The 18998-nt window shown below is 42.2% G+C and overlaps 1 protein-coding gene across 2 annotated transcripts in view; it reads right to left on the reverse strand.

Annotated features, from left to right (window-relative positions):
• VPS26A (VPS26 retromer complex component A) overlaps nucleotides 1-18998 on the reverse strand; it is a 153521-nt gene that overhangs the window by 98854 nt on the left and 35669 nt on the right. The window lies entirely within an intron of this gene.

Raw genomic sequence — 18998 nt, forward strand, 5'->3', positions numbered from 1 at the left:
ACAGCTTTACCACACACAGATTCAGAGGAAGACAAACCATTATACACATTACAGATCTACAGCTTTACCTCACACAGATACAGAGGAAGACAAACCATTATACACATTACAGATCTACAGCTTTACCACACACAGATTCAGAAGAAGAAAAACCATTATACACATTACACATCTACAGCTTTACCACACACAGATTCAGAGGAAGACAAACCATTATACACATTACAGATCTACAGCTTTACCACACACAGATTCAGAGGAAGACAAACCATTATACACATTACAGATCTACAGCTTTACCACACACAGATTCAGAGGAAGACAAACCATTATACACATTACAGAGCTACAGCTTTACCACACACAGATTCAGAGGAAGACAAACCATTATACACATTACAGATCTACAGCTTTACCACACACAGATTCAGAGGAAGACAAACCATTATACACATTACAGATCTACAGCCTTACCTCACACAGATTCACAGGAAGACAAACCATTATACACATTACAGATCTACAGCTTTACCACACACAGATTCACAGGAAGACAAACCATTATACACATTACAGATCTACAGCTTTACCACACACTGATTCACAGGAAGACAAACCATTATACACATTACACATCTACAGCTTTACCACACACTGATTCAGAGGAAGACAAACCATTATACACATTACAGATCTACAGCTTTACCACACACAGATACAGAGGAAGACAAACCATTATACACATTACAGATCTACAGCTTTACCACACACAGATTCAGAGGAAGACAAACCATTATACACATTACAGATCTACAGCTTTACCACACACAGATTCAGAGGAAGACAAACCATTATACACATTACAGATCTACAGCTTTACCACACACAGATTCAGAGGAAGACAAACCATTATACACATTACAGATCTACAGCTTTACCAGACAGAGATTCAGAGGAAGACAAACCATTATACACATTACAGATCTACAGCTTTACCACACACAGATACAGAGGAAGACAAACCATTATACACATTACAGATCTACAGCTTTACCTCACACAGATACAGAGGAAGACAAACCATTATACACATTACAGATCTACAGCTTTACCACACACAGATTCAGAAGAAGACAAACCATTATACACATTACACATCTACAGCTTTACCACACACAGATTCAGAGGAAGACAAACCATTATACACATTACAGATCTACAGCCTTACCACACACTGATTCACAGGAAGACAAACCATTATACACATTAAAGATCTACACCTTTACCACACACAGATTCAGAGGAAGACAAACCATTATACACATAACAGATCTACAGCGTTACCACACACAGATTCAGAGGAAGACAAACCATTATACACATTACAGATCTACAGCTTTACTACACACAGATTCAGAGGAAGACAAACCATTATACACATTACAGATATACAGCTTTACCACACACAGATTCAGAGGAAGACAAACCATTATACACATTACACATCTACAGCTTTACCACACACAGATTCAGAGGAAGACAAACCATTATACACATTACAGATATACAGCTTTACCACACACAGATTCAGAGGAAGACAAACCATTATACACATTACAGATCTACAGCTTTACCACACACAGATACAGAGGAAGACAAACCATTATACACATTACAGATCTACAGCTTTACCACACACAGATTCAGAGGAAGACAAACCATTATACACATTACACATCTACAGCTTTATCACACACAGATACAGAGGAAGAAAAACCATTATACACATTACAGATCTACAGCCTTGAAAATAAAATTCCAGAACTGCAAGCAAAGGTGAATTTAGATGGTAAACCTCTCATTATGGAAGTTGATACAGGAGCAGCAGTCTCTCTTATCACAGCTGCCGATTGGAACCGCCTGGGACTAAGGCAACCAATTGTTCCAACAGCTGTCACCATGCAAACATATTCACATGAAATAATAAAGCCTATTGGGGGTGTATCACCTACAGTGACATTTAATGGTATAACTAAAAAACAGAATTTATGCATACCTGATAAATTACTTTCTCTTACGGTGTATCCAGTCCACGGATTCATCCTTACTTGTGGGATATTCTCATTCCCTACAGGAAAGTGGCAAAGAGCACACAGCAGAGCTGTCCATATAGCTCCCCCTCAGGCTCCGCCCCCCAGTCATTCGACCGACGGTTAGGAGAAAAAGGAGAAACTATAGGGTGCAGTGGTGACTGTAGTTTTACAAAAATAAATTTGAACCTGACTTAATTGCCAGGGCGGGCCGTGGACTGGATACACCGTAAGAGAAAGTAATTTATCAGGTAAGCATAAATTCTGTTTTCTCTTACATGGTGTATCCAGTCCACGGATTCATCCTTCAAGTCAGGTAACCTAAACGGATGGCACCACTGCTTGCAAAACCTTTCTCCCAAAAATAGCCTCCGAAGAAGCAAAAGTATCGAAATTGTAAAATTTGGCAAATGTATTCAGTGAAGACCAAGTCGCTGCCTTACAAATCTGTTCTACAGAAGCCTCATTCTTGAAAGCCCATGTGGAAGCCACCGCTCTGGTGGAATGAGCTGTAATTCGTTCAAAAGGCTGCTGACCAGCAGTCTCATAAGCCAATCGGATGATGCTTTTCAGCTAGAAGGAAAGAGAGGTAGCAGTCGCTTTCTGACCTCTCCTCTTACCAGAATAGACAACAAACAAGGAAGATGTTTGTCTGAAATCTTTAGTTGCTTGTAAATAGAATTTCAAAGCACGAACCACATCAAGATTGTGCAATAATCGTTCCTTCTTAGAAACTGGATTAGGACACAGAGAAGGAACAATAATTTCCTGGTTAATATTCTTATTAGAAACAACTTTCGGAAGAAAACCAGGTTTGGTACGCAAAACAACCTTATCTGCATGGAACACCAGATAGGGTGAATTACACTGCAAAGCAGACAATTCAGAAACTCTTCGAGCAGAAGAAATAGCTACCAAAAACAAAACCTTCCAATATAATAACTTAATATCTATGGAATGTAAAGGTTCAAACGGAACCCCTTGAAGAACTGAAAGAACTAAATTAAGACTCCATGGAGGAGCCACAGGTTTATAGACAGGCTTGATTCTCACTAAAAAAATACAATTGCATAACGCAATTGAAAAGAATGTACTTACATAGCACTCAACAGCATATATTGGGAACTAGCTAGGTACCATAGGTGAAAAAAGCCTGTAAAAGGCAAATTTAAAACTTAACTTTTATTTACTTCTTATAAAAAACAAAATAGTTAAAAATATCAGCAAGTGTGACCCGGAACGAAGGTGATTTCAAGGGAGTGAAAAAGGATTCCCCCCTAAACCTAATGTATTTAATATTGGTGCCCCTGTATGGTCTCCTGGGGTAATGCCCTTAATAAAAAAGGGGAAGAAAAATAGTACAAATGTACCTCTAGATTAAGTGGGTAAAGGTGAGAGTTAATTTTGTTATGAGAATACCCCTGCTATCACTCTCTGTCTGAGTCAGGGGTTCTCCACCGTACAGTTACACCTTCCAGATTAGATTATGAGGTATAGTTGTCTATAGGAGATGTGAGCTAGCCCCAAATAAGATGATATTGAATTTTCTAATGAATACCCAGATAGGTAGGGTACTCCTATTGTTTGTTATTCAGTGTTTGCTAGTGGGATTCAGCATCTAATATCTTCTTGTTTGTCTTATCTACAATAGTTCACTAGTCTTATTTGACTTATTATTGAGATGGTACTAGGAATACCATTATCAAAACTACCTAATTGTCTCAGTTTCTTCAATTTATAAGACACTTATAGGAATATTTACCACTGCGAGGTGGATAAGGCTGATATGGTTAGGCCTAAGTGGTAATATGGAGTTTTTGGCTTGTCAGAGTTTCCCTTGTGGATGGGAGACAATATTAATAGCCTCTTCTATAAATGTTCCAGTATGTAAACGGATAAATCCCCTACAGAATTACACAAGCTGTGTCCCCAAAATTCTATTATTTTAATGTTACCTATTGTGATATAATAGTGTAGAGGAGTGCTTGGTGTAACATACTGGGTGGAGTAGGACTTTTTGAGACACTAGCACATTAACCATATGCCAATCTCAGTTGGTTTATTTTCATCCAATAGCGGTATTATTGCCGGAGGAACTGTTTATTAATGGACACCGCTATTGCAATGTAACCCGTATTGCCCTAGTTTGAGTCTAATAAATTGTCTATATTAAGTAACTTAGCGACAATAAAAACGAAACCCAGATTGCTTCATATACTGATTTTCCCAGCTGTATTAGACAGATATCTTGCACTGTAAGGTCGTGCCGGGATTTAAGCCAATATTACAGTTGAAGTGACTGTGTTATCAGTACTGTGACTCGCACAGCAGCATAGCCGGGGAGAGAATTACTTTTAAGTCTTTATCGTTTGATAGTTCTAAATCACTCCCCAAACTTCTGCTTTATCGGTTACACACTGTTTGTGGCTAATAGTGCAGGTATCTGGTATATATAGGAGGGAAATATTCACCCCTCTTCTAAGGATAGAATTTACAATGAAAGCATATCCCTATGCGGACAAGTACAATCCGGTTCCTGCTGGTATACAGGTAGCGGTTACAGATCCTGGCTCTGAGCTTAAATTAAATTCTGTCTCCGGTAATTAAATTGTTTATACTACCGCTAACAATTTGTAGTTGTAGGCAAGTTAGGTAAGGTAAACTTCTGGGTATTTCTTAAGCGTAAAGATATTTCAATCAGGCACTCTCACAAACATACAGGTTTAAATTAAATTCTAATAATCCATTCGTTCAACAAGTCACACTGCTGTTTAGTTTAAAAAGGGAGAAATAGTCTCCTGTGGCCCTGACATGTTTCGCCTAAACGGCTTTGTCAAAGGTTTAATGATATCAATTCAGCAGCGACAGACAAAATACCATTTTGGATCCGCTACATAGACGACATTCTGTTTATGTGGGAGGGGAGCAGGGAAGAACTAGAAATTTTCCTTCAGAATCTCAACCAGAATGACTTAAACATAAAATTGACCTATACAATGAGTCAATCTGAGATAAATTTTTTAGATCTTAATATATTCAAAGATCAAGAAGGACGAATACAAACCAACCTCTACAGAAAAGAAACGGCAACTAACAGTATTCTACACAGTAATAGCTCCCATGCCCCCGGAACAACAAAATCATTGCCTGTTGGCGAATTCCTAAGAATAAGGCGAAACTGTAGCAATCGACAACTCTTTAACGAACAAGCAGAACTACTTGAAAAAAGATTACTGGACAGAGGGTACAGTAAAAGGAACATCAAAAGAGCCAAAAACAGGGCAATCCGAACTATCAAACGATAAAGACTTAAAAGTAATTCTCTCCCCGGCTATGCTGCTGTGCGAGTCACAGTACTGATAACACAGTCACTTCAACTGTAATATTGGCTTAAATCCCGGCACGACCTTACAGTGCAAGATATCTGTCTAATTAATACAGCTGGGAAAATCAGTATATGAAGCAATCTGGGTTTCGTTTTTATTGTCGCTAAGTTACTTAATATAGACAATTTATTAGACTCAAACTAGGGCAATATGGGTTACATTGCAATAGCGGTGTCCATTAATAAACAGTTCCTCCGGCAATAATACCGCTATTGGATGAAAATAAACCAACTGAGATTGGCATATGGTTAATGTGCTAGTGTCTCAAAAAGTCCTACTCCACCCAGTATGTTACACCAAGCACTCCTCTACACTATTATATCACAATAGGTAACATTAAAATAATAGAATTTTGGGGACACAGCTTGTGTAATTCTGTAGGGGATTTATCCGTTTACATACTGGAACATTTATAGAAGAGGCTATTAATATTGTCTCCCATCCACAAGGGAAACTCTGACAAGCCAAAAACTCCATATTACCACTTAGGCCTAACCATATCAGCCTTATCCACCTCACAGTGGTAAATATTCCTATAAGTGTCTTATAAATTGAAGAAACTGAGACAATTAGGTAGTTTTGATAATGGTATTCCTAGTACCATCTCAATAATAAGTCAAATAAGACTAGTGAACTATTGTAGATAAGACAAACAAGAAGATATTAGATGCTGAATCCCACTAGCAAACACTGACTAACAAACAATAGGAGTACCCTACCTATCTGGGTATTCATTAGAAAATTCAATATCATCTTATTTGGGGCTAGCTCACATCTCCTATAGACAACTATACCTCATAATCTAATCTGGAAGGTGTAACTGTATGGTGGAGATCCCCTGACTCAGACAGAGAGTGATAGCAGGGGTATTCTCATAACAAAATTAACTCTCACCTTTACCCACTTAATCTAGAGGTACATTTGTACTATTTTTCTTCCCCTTTTTTATTAAGGGCATTACCCCAGGAGACCATACAGGGGCACCAATATTAAATACATTAGGTTTAGGGGGGAATCCTTTTTCACTCCCTTGAAATCACCTTCGATCCGGGTCACACTTGCTGATATTTTTAACTATTTTGTTTTTTATAAGAAGTAAATAAAAGTTAAGTTTTAAATTTGCCTTTTACGGGCTTTTTTCACCTATGGTACCTAGCTAGTTCCCAATATATGCTGTTGAGTGCTATGTAAGTACATTCTTTTCAATTGCGTTATGCAATTGTATTTTTCTGGTTGTTGTCTTCTAATGTACAGCACCTAAGTCCCTTAATATATACAGATTGTCTCCACTTATACAGTTAATACACACGAGACACCAAGAATATCAGGAACACAGCATTAGTAGTGCCGTCGTCTTCTCTTTTTCAAGTAAAAAATTGATTCTCACTAAAGCCTGTGCAAACGCCTGAACGTCTGGTACTGCTGCCAGACGCTTGTGAAACAGGATAGACAGAGCAGATATCTGTCCCTTTAAGGAACTAGCTGACAATCCTTTCTCCAATCCTTCTTGAAGAAAAGACAATATCCTGGGAATCCTTACTTTACTCCATGAGTAACCCTTGGATTCACACCAACAAAGATATTTCTGCCATATCTTATGGTAAATTTTCCTGGTGACAGGCTTTCTGGCCTGGATCAGAGTATCGATAACTGATTCAGAGAACCCACGCTTAGCTAGAATTAAGCGTTCAATCTCCAAGCAGTCAGTTGCAGAGAAACTAGATTTGGATGCTTGAATGGACCCTGTATTAGAAGATCCTGCCTCAATGGCAGCTTCCATGGTGGAACAGATGACATGTCCACTAGGTCTGCATACCAAGTCCTGCGTGGCCACGCAGGCGCTATCAGAATTACCGAAGCCTTCTCCTGTTTGATTCTGGCTACTAGCCGAGGGAGAAGAGGAAACGGTGGAAAAACATAAGCTAGAGTGAAGGACCAAGGTGCTACTAGAGCATCTATCAATGCCGCCTTGGGGTCCCTGGACCTGGATCCGTTAAGAGGAAGTTTGGTGTTCTGACGGGACGCCATCAGATCCAATTCCAGAATGCCCCATAGCTGGGTCAGCTGAGCAAAAACCTCCGGGTGGAGTTCCCACTCCCCCGAGTGAAAAGTCTGACGACTCAAAATCCGCCTCCCAATTGTCTACTCCTGGGATGTGAATTGCAGATAGATGGCAGGAGTGATCCTCCGCCCATTTGATGATCTTGGTTACTTCCTTCATCGCTAGGGAACTCTTTGTTCCTCCCTGATGATTGATGTACGCTACAGTCGTGATGTTGTCCGACTGAAATCTGATGAATTTGACCTCCGCTAGCTGAGGCCAAGCCTGGAACGTATTGAATATCGCTCTCAGTTCCAAAATGTTTATTGGGAGAAGAGATTCTTCCCGAGACCATAGGCCCTGAGCTTTCAGGGAGTCCCAGACTGCACCCCAGCCTAACAGACTGGCATCCACTCTGGTCTACGGATCACATTCCCTGAGACAGGTGACCCTGAGACAACCACCAGAGAAGAGAGTCTCTGGTTTTCTGGTCCATTTGTATTTGTGGATACAAATCTGCATAATCCCCATTCCACTGTTTGAGCATGCACAGTTGCAGTGGTTTGCACTGAGCCACAGAAGGCCGAGGAATGGAATGAAGAACTCGGCACGTAGTTAAAAGCTTTGACTTCCTGACCTCCGTCAGAAATATTTTCATTTCTACCGAGTCTATTAGTGTTCCCAGGAAGGGAACCCTTGTGAGCAGGGACAGAGAACTTTTTTCTACGTTCACCTTCCACCCGTGAGACCTTAGAAAGGCCAGAACAATGTCCGTATGAGCCTTGGCTCTGTGAAAAGACGACGCCTGTATTAAGATGTCGTCTAGGTAAGGTGCTACTGCAATGCCCCGCGGCCTTAGTACCGCTAGAAGGGACCCCAGCACCTTTGTGAAAATTCTTGGAGCGGTGGCCAATCCGAAAGGAAGGGCCACAAACTGGTAATGCGTGTCCAGAAAGGCGAACCTTAGGAAATGATGATGATCTTTGTGGATAGGAATATGTAGGTATGCATCCTTTAGATCCACGGTAGTCATATATTGACCTTCCTGGATCATCGGTAAGATTGTCCGAATGGTTTCCATTTTGAAAGATGGAACTCTGAGGAATTTGTTTAGAATTTTTAGATCCAGGATTGGCCTGAAAGTTCCTTCCTTTATGGGAACTACAAACAGGTTTGAGTAAAAGCCCAGTCCTTGTTCTGCAATTGGAACTGGGTGTATCACTCCCATCTTTAGAAGATCTTCTACACAGCATAAGAACGCCTGTTTCTTTGTCTGGTCTGAAGACAAACGAGACACGTGGAACCTTCCCCTTGGAGGAGAGTCCTTGAATTCTAGAAGATACCCCTGAGCAACAATTTCTAATGCCCAGGGATCTGAAACATCTCTTCCATGCACTGAGCCACTGACGGGCGTGGAATGAAATGAAGGACACGGCAAGCATTGAGAAGGTTTGATAACCTGGACTCCGTCAGGTAAATTTTCATCTCTACAGAATCTATAAGAGTCCCTAGAAAGGAAACTCTTGTGAGTGGTGATAGAGAACTCTTTTCCACGTTCACTTTCCACCCATGCGACCTCAGAAATGCCAGAACTATCTCTGTATGAGACTTGGCCATTTGAAAGCTTGACGCCTGTATCAGGATGTCGTCTAGATACGGAGCCACCGCTATGCCTCGCGGTCTTAGAACCGCCAGAAGTGAGCCCAGAACCTTTGTAAAGATTCTCGGGGCCGTAGCCAACCCGAAGGGAAGAGCTACAAACTGGTAATGCCTGTCTAGAAAAGCAAATCTTAGGTACCGATAGTGATCTTTGTGAATCGGTATATGAAGGTAGGCATCCTTTAAGTCTACCGTGGTCATGTATTGACCCTCTTGGATCATGGGTAGGATGGTTCGAATAGTTTCCATTTTGAATGATGGAACTCTTAGGAATTTGTTTAAGATTTTTAGGTCCAAGATTGGCCTGAAGGTTCCCTCTTTCTTGGGAACCACAAACAGATTTGAGTAAAACCCTTGCCCTTGTTCCGTCCGCGGAACTGGGTGGATCACCCCCATTACTAAGAGGTCTTGCACACAGCGTAGAAATGCCTCTCTCTTTATTTGGTTTGCTGATAACCTTGAAAGATGAAATCTCCCTTGTGGAGGAGATGCTTTGAAGTCCAGAAGATATCCCTGAGATATGATCTCCAACGCCCAGGGATCCTGGACATCTCTTGCCCAAGCCTGGGCGAAGAGAGAAAGTCTGCCCCCCACTAGATCCGTTTCCGGATAGGGGGCCCTCTCTTCATGCTGTCTTAGGGGCAGAAGTAGGCTTTCTGGCCTGCTTGCCCTTGTTCCAGGGCTGGTTAGTTTTCAAGCCCTGTCTGTAACGAGCAACAGGTCCTTCCTGTTTTGAAGCGGAGGAAGTTGATGTTGCTCCTGCCTTGAAGTTACGAAAGGCACGAAAATTAGACTGTTTGGCCTTTGATTTGGCCCTGTCCTGAGGAAGAGTATGACCCTTACCTCCAGTAATGTCAGCAATAATTTCTTTCAAGCCGGGCCCGAATAAGGTCTGCCCTTTGAAAGGAATATTAAGCAATTTAGATTTAGACGTCAAGTCAGCTGACCAGGATTTAAGCCATAGCGCCCTGCGCGCCTGGATGGCGAATCCGGAGTTCTTAGCCGTTAGTTTGGTTAAATGTACAACGGCATCAGAAAAAAATCCATTAGCTAGCTTAAGTGCTTTAAGCTTGGCCATAATCTCATCCAATGGAGCTGTGCGAATGGCCTCTTCCAGAGACTCAAACCAGAATGCTGCAGCAGCAGTGACAGGCGCAATGCATGCAAGGGGCTGTAAGATAAAACCTTGTTGAATAAACATTTTCTTAAGGTAACCTTCTAATTTTTTATCCATTGGATCCGAAAAAGCACAAATATCCTCCACCGGGATAGTGGTACGTTTAGCTAAAGTAGAAACTGCTCCCTCCACCTTAGGGACCGTCTGCCATAAGTCTCGTGTGGTGGCGTCTATTGGGAACATTTTTCTAAATATCGGAGGTGGGGAAAAGGGCACACCGGGTCTATCCCACTCCTTGCTAATAATTTCTGTAAGTCTTTTAGGTATAGGAAAAACGTCAGTACACACCGGTACCGCAAAGTATTTATCCAACCTACATACTTTTGGAATTGCAACCGTGTTACAATCATTCAGAGCCGCTAATACCTCCCCTAGCAATACGCGGAGGTTTTCAAGCTTAAATTTAAAATTAGAAATCTCTGAATCCGGTCTCCCTGGATCAGATCCGTCACCCACAGAATGAAGCTCTCCGTCCTCATGTTCTGCAAATTGTGACGCAGTATCAGACATGGCTCTCACATCATCAGCGCGCTCTGTCCTTAACCCAGAGCTATCGCGCTTGCCTCTTAATTCAGGCAATTTAGATAATACCTCTGTCATAACAGCAGCCATGTCTTGCAAAGTGATTTGTATGGGCCTCTCTGATGCACTTGGCGCCACAATATCACGCGCCTCCTGAGCGGGAGGCGAAGGTACTGACACGTGAGGAGAGTTAGTCGGCATAACTTCCCCCTCGTTGTCTGGTGATAATTTCTTTACAGATATAGATTGACTTTTATTCAAAGTGACATCAATACATTCAGTACACATATTTCTGTGGGGCTCCACATTGGCCTTTAAACATAGTGAACAAAGAGATTCATCTGTGTCAGACATGTTTAAACAGACTCGCAATGAGACTAGCAAGCTTGGAAAATCCTTTCAAAAAAGTTTACAAGCAATATAAAAAAACGCTACTGCGCCTTTAAGAAGCACAAAAAAACGTCACAGTTGAAATAACAATGAACCAAATCAGTTATAGCAACCAAATTTTCACAGTCAATGTATTAAGTTAGCAAAGTATTGCACCCACTAGCCAATGGATGATTAACCCCTTAATACCCAAAAACGGATAATCAATTTAACAATTAACGTTTTTATCACAGTCAAACACAGTCACAGGTCTGCTGTGACTGATTACCTCCCTCAAAATGACTTTGGAAGACCCCTGAGCTCTCTAGAGACGTCCTGGATCAAGGAAGAAGAAACAGGAAGACAAACTGAATTTTTACTGCGCAAAAAAGCGCTAAAAATAGGCTCCTCCCACTCCTATTACAACAGTGGGAAACCTCAGTTAACCGTTTCTATGTAGAAATAAACAGCCAAGTGGAAAATCATGCCCCAAAAGATTTATCACCAAAGTACCTCACAAAAAACGAATAACATGCCAGTCAAACGTTTTAAACATACACTTTAAAAGTTAGGTAGTGTTATTAATAAGCCTGCTACCAGTCGCTTCTACTGCAGTTAAGGCTTTTACAATACTTCAGTATTAACAGTATTTTCTTAGTCAAATTCCATTCCTTAGAAAATTACTTATTGTACATACATTCATCAGCCTGATACCAGTCGCTGCTGCATTTAAGGCTGTACTTACATTACATCGGTATCAGCAGTATTTTCTTAGTCAATTCCATTCCTTAGAAAAATAATTTACTGCACATACCTTGTTTGCAGGATTCCCCGCATGCTATTCACTTTCTGAAAGTTACCCCACTCCTCAGAATGTGCGAGAACAGCCAGTGGATCTTAGTTACTTCTGCTAAGATCATAGAAAAACGCAGATTCTTCTTCTAAATACTGCCTGAGAACAAACAGCACACTCCGGTGCCATTTAAAATAACAAACTTTTGATTGAAGAAATAAACTAAGTATAAAAAAAACACCACAGACCTCTCACAACGACCTATCTAGTTGAGTTGCAAGAGAATGACTGGATATGACATGTGAGGGGAGGAGCTATGTAGCAGCTCTGCTTGGGTGATCCTCTTGCAACTTCCTGTTGGGAAGGAGATATAATCCCATAAGTAATGGATGACCCGTGGACTGAATACACTTAACAAGAGAAAAGGGGATGTTAAGATGACTGCAGCTTTTACTGTATCTTTGCACTAACCTTGTTTTATCATGATATGTTAGAAGTGCTGCAGCTTTAAGCTCAGCTCACCACACCCTCTGGGTGTGTCTGGGTCTCTGTGACATCAGAAGCCATGTTAGTTTTACTGAGGAATCTGTAAGTGAATAAGCCATGTGGTTGTAGCTAAATAAAAGTTATCTAAAGTTCCTGCTGCAGAGTCTTCATGATATGTGCAAGAGACATCAGACACAAGGTAACAGCACACAACTGAATGTTCTAATCCTGACTACACAGAGAACATAAGTTACAAGTCCTGTTTTAATCTCCTAGACATCTCCTTTAGAGTCATATTTGTAGAAATACAGGTAATTTTCTTGGTTTACTTTACACTTCCAATTGACAACCATATCTTGCGCGCTATGAGCATTTCTTCTTGTTTTCTCATGTCAACCTCTCAGTGAGAGTATTGATGAAAGTTAGAGTCTGGAGATGAAGGGAAAGTTTTTCAGCAAAACCATCCAGACTACTGCTAACAGCTCCTAAGCAATCAGTGTTGACGAGTTTCACTGCCTGCTTTCTCTCACTCAAGTCCATGTCAGGAGCGCTGCTATAAGACTGTCACACTTGAGAGGCTGTGTTCTGTTCCACAGAATGGATACTGGAGGTAAGATTGTTTCAATTTTTACACATAAAACGCTATAATAGGGTCACAGTGTGGCTCCTTTATACATTGATAGGATCCAGGGTTAATATCCTCTGAAGGGGGTTTATTGAACAATTGGGGTTAATCAGTGTATTATTTACATGCTGCTTTGTGTGATTTTTTTCCTGGGCTGACTGTGTTTTTGGCTGGAACAAAACAGGTTTCACTTTTAAGTTTCACTTTCATTTTTCAAAGTGTTGCACAGCTCCTATTACTTGTTGTACTTGTAATAACAGGGGAAGTACTGTCTTGCACTCCACGTGACTGGGTGTGGTCTCTGTTCATTTCCTCCATTCCGGCAGAGACTTGAACCTGAGGAGCGTTTCCTCTGTTAACTGTCGGGGTCTAGGAGGTGGTGAGTGCCCCAGGCATTGGGAGTATAAATTTGTGTCCTTCTGTGGGTATAACCTGAGCTATGGAGGACTCTGACATGTTAGAAGGTACTCCTGTTCTAAATCATACCTGTTTATATTGTGAGGAGGCTGTGGTTTTCACGCCCACTCGATTATGTTCCACATGCCTTAACACCGTTATAAAGTCTAAGAAGGGAGACAAGCCTACTAAGGCTATTAGTCCCTCTAAACCAGAGCTTTCCAAACTTTTCATGTTGGTGACACACTTTTTAGACCTACATCATTTCGCGACACAGAAATTCAGTTGTACTAGCAAAAAGGAGGTTAAACTAACTTGTTTTAAGAGATACGGACACATACATAAATTATATAATAACTAAATGTATTTACAAGTAACAGTATGTATGTGCAAGAAATAAAAAAAAGTTTAATAACACCAATAGCTACTTACTATTTTAATGGGATGTATACGGTTGATGGGATGAACATAATTTCTGAATATTTGGTGGAATATTAGATAAAGACACTCGCATTTCATCATCAAGCATTTTTAAGCTTCCACTTCCTATCCATATATCAAGAGCAAGAGCAGCAATGCACTACTGGGAGCTAGTTGCAAACTCAGCATTTAAGCTGCCGCCCTCAGAGCTCGGTGAGTCCGATTGACTACTGCCCGCACTGCAAACACACTGCTGTCCCACTCACTGACTACACATGCAGTCACAAGCCAATTAAGGAGACTACACGTGCTGTCAGGAGCCAATGCGCCGCCAATGGGAATAGTTTCAGTTCCCACTGAGGTGCGCCAATAGGTTAAGATGATCTGTGTCCCCCTAGGTATCAATCACGTGTCAGCCATGTGACATACGTAGCAGGCAGGCAGAAAGTCAGAAAACAAAAACAAAAATTAAAAAAAATTTGTGCTGAAGCAGGGACACACCTACACACTGCTGCCGACACACTAGTGTGTCCCGACACACAGTTTGGAAAGCACTGCTCTAAACCGTCTACCTCTCAGGACTCGGCGCCCCGTGAGATTACTACCCTTGCTACATTATCTACTCCACATGCAGTTCCCCATAGCACATCTAATCCTCCATTCGGAGGGGGCCTTATTCCTGTGGACTTTGCTGCGCAGTTACAAACTGCAGTCTGCGGCCCTCAGTGCATTACTTTGCTCTAACAAACGCAAGAGAAAGGTTAAGCATAGCTCTCCTGACCCAGAGTCATCTAAATATTTATGGGATTTAGCTATTATGTCCCAGTTATCCGATGATGAGTTAACCTCTATAGCTTCAGGAAGGTGAACTTTTGGGATCGGAGTCCTTAGCGTCTAAGCCTCCTGCTGCGGAGGAACCGTGCTTTAGATTTAAAATTGAGCACTTGCATTTTTTTATTAAAAGGCTCTGTCTACGTTAGAGGTTCCAGAGGCCGCACTGCCTGAAGAACCTATGATACCTAAATTAGAGTTTACTAAGACAGGAAAGTTCCTTTGACTTTTGCTGTGTCGGTTAAAAATGGCTAACATTTTTAACAACAAATGGGAAAGAATTGGATCTTCCTTTTCCACCTTGTCTACTTTAAAAAAAAGTTGTTCCCGGTCCCGGACTCGCAACTGGATTTGTGGGGCTCCATTCCTAAGGTGGATGGTGTTATCTCTACGCTTGCTAAACGTACTACTATACCTCTTGAGGATAGTTCTTCGTTCAGAGAGCCGATGGATAAGAAAATGGAAACCTGAGAAAGATGTTTTAACATACAGGATTTTTATTTCAACCAGAGGCTGCAGTTGTTGGAGTAGCTACTTACTGGTGCGACTCTTTGTCGGAACTCATTGAGGTAGAGTCTCCCCTCAAGGATATTTAAGACAGAATTAAAGATCTGAGAATTATTAGTTCTTTTATCTGTTATGCGAACATGCAAATGCCTCTGGCTTTGTGGTCCTAGCCCGCCGGTTGAAGTCTTGGTCTGCGGATATGACTTCAAGTCACGTCTCCTTTCTTTTCCTTTCAAGGGAAAGATTTTATTTGGTCCAGGCCTGGACTCCATTATTTCTACGGTTACCAAAGGCAAGGGTGCCTTCATACCGCAAGATAAGAAGGTCTAAGGGACGACAATCTTCTAATTTTTGTTCTGACAAATCGCAACAACAACAATCCTCCTCCAAGCCCGAGCAACCCAAGAGTACTTGGAAGTCGACTTAGTCCTGGAATAAGTCCAAGCAGAATAAGAAGCCCGCCAAAACAAAATCAGCATGAAGGGGCGGCCCCCAATCCGGAATTGAAGTGTGTAGGGGCAGACCGTCTCTTTTTTCAGATGCTTGGTTCAGGGACGTACAGGATCCATGGGTCCTGGAGGTGGTATCTCAGGGATACAAGATAGGCTTCAAATCTCATCCGCCTAGGGGCAGATTCCTACTCTCGAAACGGTCTACAGACCAGAAAAGAGGGATGCCTTTCTAGGGTGCGTTCAGAACCTATCCTCCTTAGGAGATTTTGTCCCGTTGCCTATCGAAGAAAGAGGTTTGGGGTTTTATTCAAACCTTTTCGTGGTCCCAAAGGAGGAGGGAATTTCCACTCAATTCTGGACCTAAAGTGCTTAAACAAATTTCTCAGTGTCCCTTCCTTCAGACGATAAGGTCCATCCTTCCTTTAATTCAGGTCCTGGAGACGGTAAGGTCCATCCTTCCTTTAGTTCAGGAAGGCCATTTTATGACCATTATAGATCTGAAGGACGCTTACCTTCATGTTCTAATCCACAGGGAACACTTTCAGTTCCTGAGATATGGATTCCTGGACCAGCATTTCCAGTTCATTGCCCTTCCATTTGGCCTAGCTACTGCTCCAAAAATCCTTACGAAGGTTTTGGGGGCTCTTCTAGCCGTTGCCAGAACTCAGGGTATTACAGTAGCCCCATACTTGGACGATATTCTGATGCAAGCACCATCTTGTCTTACGGAAGGATACTCCGAGTCCCTTCTCAGTCTTCTTTGATCACATGGATGGAAGATAAACTTGGAAAAAAGAGTTCTCTGATTCCAAGTACCAGGGTGGAATTCCAGGGTGTTAGAAATATCCTCATGGATATGGAGTCTATTATAACAGACCAGAGACGTTGCAAGCCTCCTTGAGTCCCTCTGTGGCTCAGTGTATGGAGGTGATTGGTCTCATGGTGACCTGCATGGATATCATTCCTTTTGCCGGGTTCCGTCTCAGACCTTTACAACGGTGCATGCTGAGACAGTGGAACAGCGATCATTCTGATCTGTCTCTACAGATTATATTAGACAGCCGGTCGAGAGAATCGCTCTATTGGTGGCTCTGTCCAGATCCCATCCTGGGAGATTGTGACTATGGACACAAGCCTATCCGGATGGGGAGCTGTTTGGGGTGCCAGGAAGGCACAGGGGTTGTGACTTCAGGAGGAGTCCTCCCTCCCGATCAATATTTTGGAACTATGGGCAATCTACAAGGCCTTGACGGCTTGGCCACTTCTGGGTTTGTCCCAGTTTATCAGATTCCAAACCAATCAGACAATATATCCTTGGTGGCTTAGATCAACCATCGGGGGGGGGGGGGGGGGACGAGAAGTTCCTTGGCGATTAAGTATCTTAAGATTCTGGAGTGGGTGGAGGCCCACAGCTGTTCGCTGTCAGCGATCCACATTCTGGGTGTGGACAACTGGGAGGCAGATTTTCTCAGCAGGCAAACCTTCCATCCAGGGGAATGGTCTCTCCATCCCAAGGTGTTTGCAGAGATATGCTGCAAGTGGGGGACGTTGGAGATAGATATCATGGCGTCCCGTCTCAATAACAAGCTACCCTGGTACGGGTCGAGGGATTCCCAAGCATATCTAATAGATGCACAAGCAATGCCCTGGAGGTTCAAACTCATATTTTTTCCTCCATTACCGCTTCTTCCTCGAGTGGTGGCCGCATCAAGCAGGAGTGGGTATTAGTAATCCTAATTGCTCCATCATGGCCGCAAAGGACGTGGTTCGCGGATCTAGTGGGGGATGTCATCTCCTCCGTAGAAGTTACCTTGTCACAGAGACCTGCTGCTACAAGGTCCATTTGTTCATCAAAATCTAGATTCTCTAAGGCTGAATGCATGGAGATTGCTAAGACTAAGTGTTCAAAGAGAGGTTTCTCTGAGAGTGTAATTGATACTCTTATTCATGCTCGTAAACCAGTTACTCTGCGTATCTACCAGAAAGAGTGAAGGACCTACTTATTCTGGTGTGAAGAGCGTGTTTTTTCCTGGCACAGAGTTAAGGTTGTCAGGATCTTATCTTTTATCCAGGACAGACTGGAGACGGGCCTTTCTGCTAGTTCCCTGAGAGGAAAGATTTCGGTCCTGTCAGTTTTATTGCACAAGAGGCTGGCTGAGCTTCCAGACGTGCAGTCCTTTGTTAAGGCTCTGATTAGGAACAGACCTGTGTTTAGATCTGGGGCTCCTCATTGGAACCTACATCTTGTTCTTCGTGTTTTGCAACAGGCTCACTTTGAGCCTCTGCATTCCATTGACATTAAATTGTCATCTTGGAAGGTTCTCTTTTTAATGGCTATTGCCTCTGCGCGCAGAGTTTCTGAGATCTCTGCTTTGCGATGCGAGTTTTTCATGCAGATAAGGCAGTTTTACGTACTAATTTAGGTTTTTTTCCTAAGGTTGTGTCAGATCGCAACATCAATCAAGAGATTGTGGTTCCTTCCTTGTGTCCTAATCCTTCTTCATCGAAGGAACGCTTACTTCACCATTTGGATGTGGTTCGCACCTTGAAGTTCTATCTTCAGGCTACTAAGTAGTTTAGACAATCTTCCTCTTTGTTGTCTATTCGGGGAATAAGTGGCAGAAGGAGACTTCCCTATCTTTTTAGTTAAGGAGTGTCATCCGCTTCACTTTCGAGACAGCGGGACATCATCCTCCTGAGAGGATATCGTCTCATTCCACCAGAGCAGTGGCTTCCACTTGGGCCTTTAAGAACGAGGTCTCTATGGATCAGATTTGTAAGGCAGCTACCAGGTCCTCCTCACATACTTTTTCTAATTTTTATTAGCTTGATGTTTTTGCTTCGGCTGAAGCAGCTTTCGGGAGGAAAGTTACTGTGGTGCCCTCAATAGAGTCCACCTCTTCCTTTTTGTTCCCTCCCGTTATTCATTCAGTGTCCTCTGGAGCTTGGGTATAGTTTTCCCCAACAGTAAGGAATGAAACCGTGGACCTTCCCCATCTTAGGAAGGAAAACAATTTATGCTTACCAGATAAATTCATTTCCTTCCGGATAGGGAGAGCCCACGGCCCCCGCACGTTTATTCTTGTCTAAGGGCGGCCTCCTATTTATTTAATTCTTCTGGCACCATTTATACCCTGATATTTCTACTACTTTTCCTTGTTCCCTCGGCAGAATGAATGGGATAATGAGGAAGTGGGAGGGATATTTAAACCTTTGGCTGGGGTGTCTTTGCCTGGTAAGCATA

This window comes from Bombina bombina, chromosome 9 (assembly GCF_027579735.1).
Source record: "Bombina bombina isolate aBomBom1 chromosome 9, aBomBom1.pri, whole genome shotgun sequence".
Classification (NCBI taxonomy): Eukaryota; Metazoa; Chordata; class Amphibia; order Anura; family Bombinatoridae; genus Bombina; species Bombina bombina.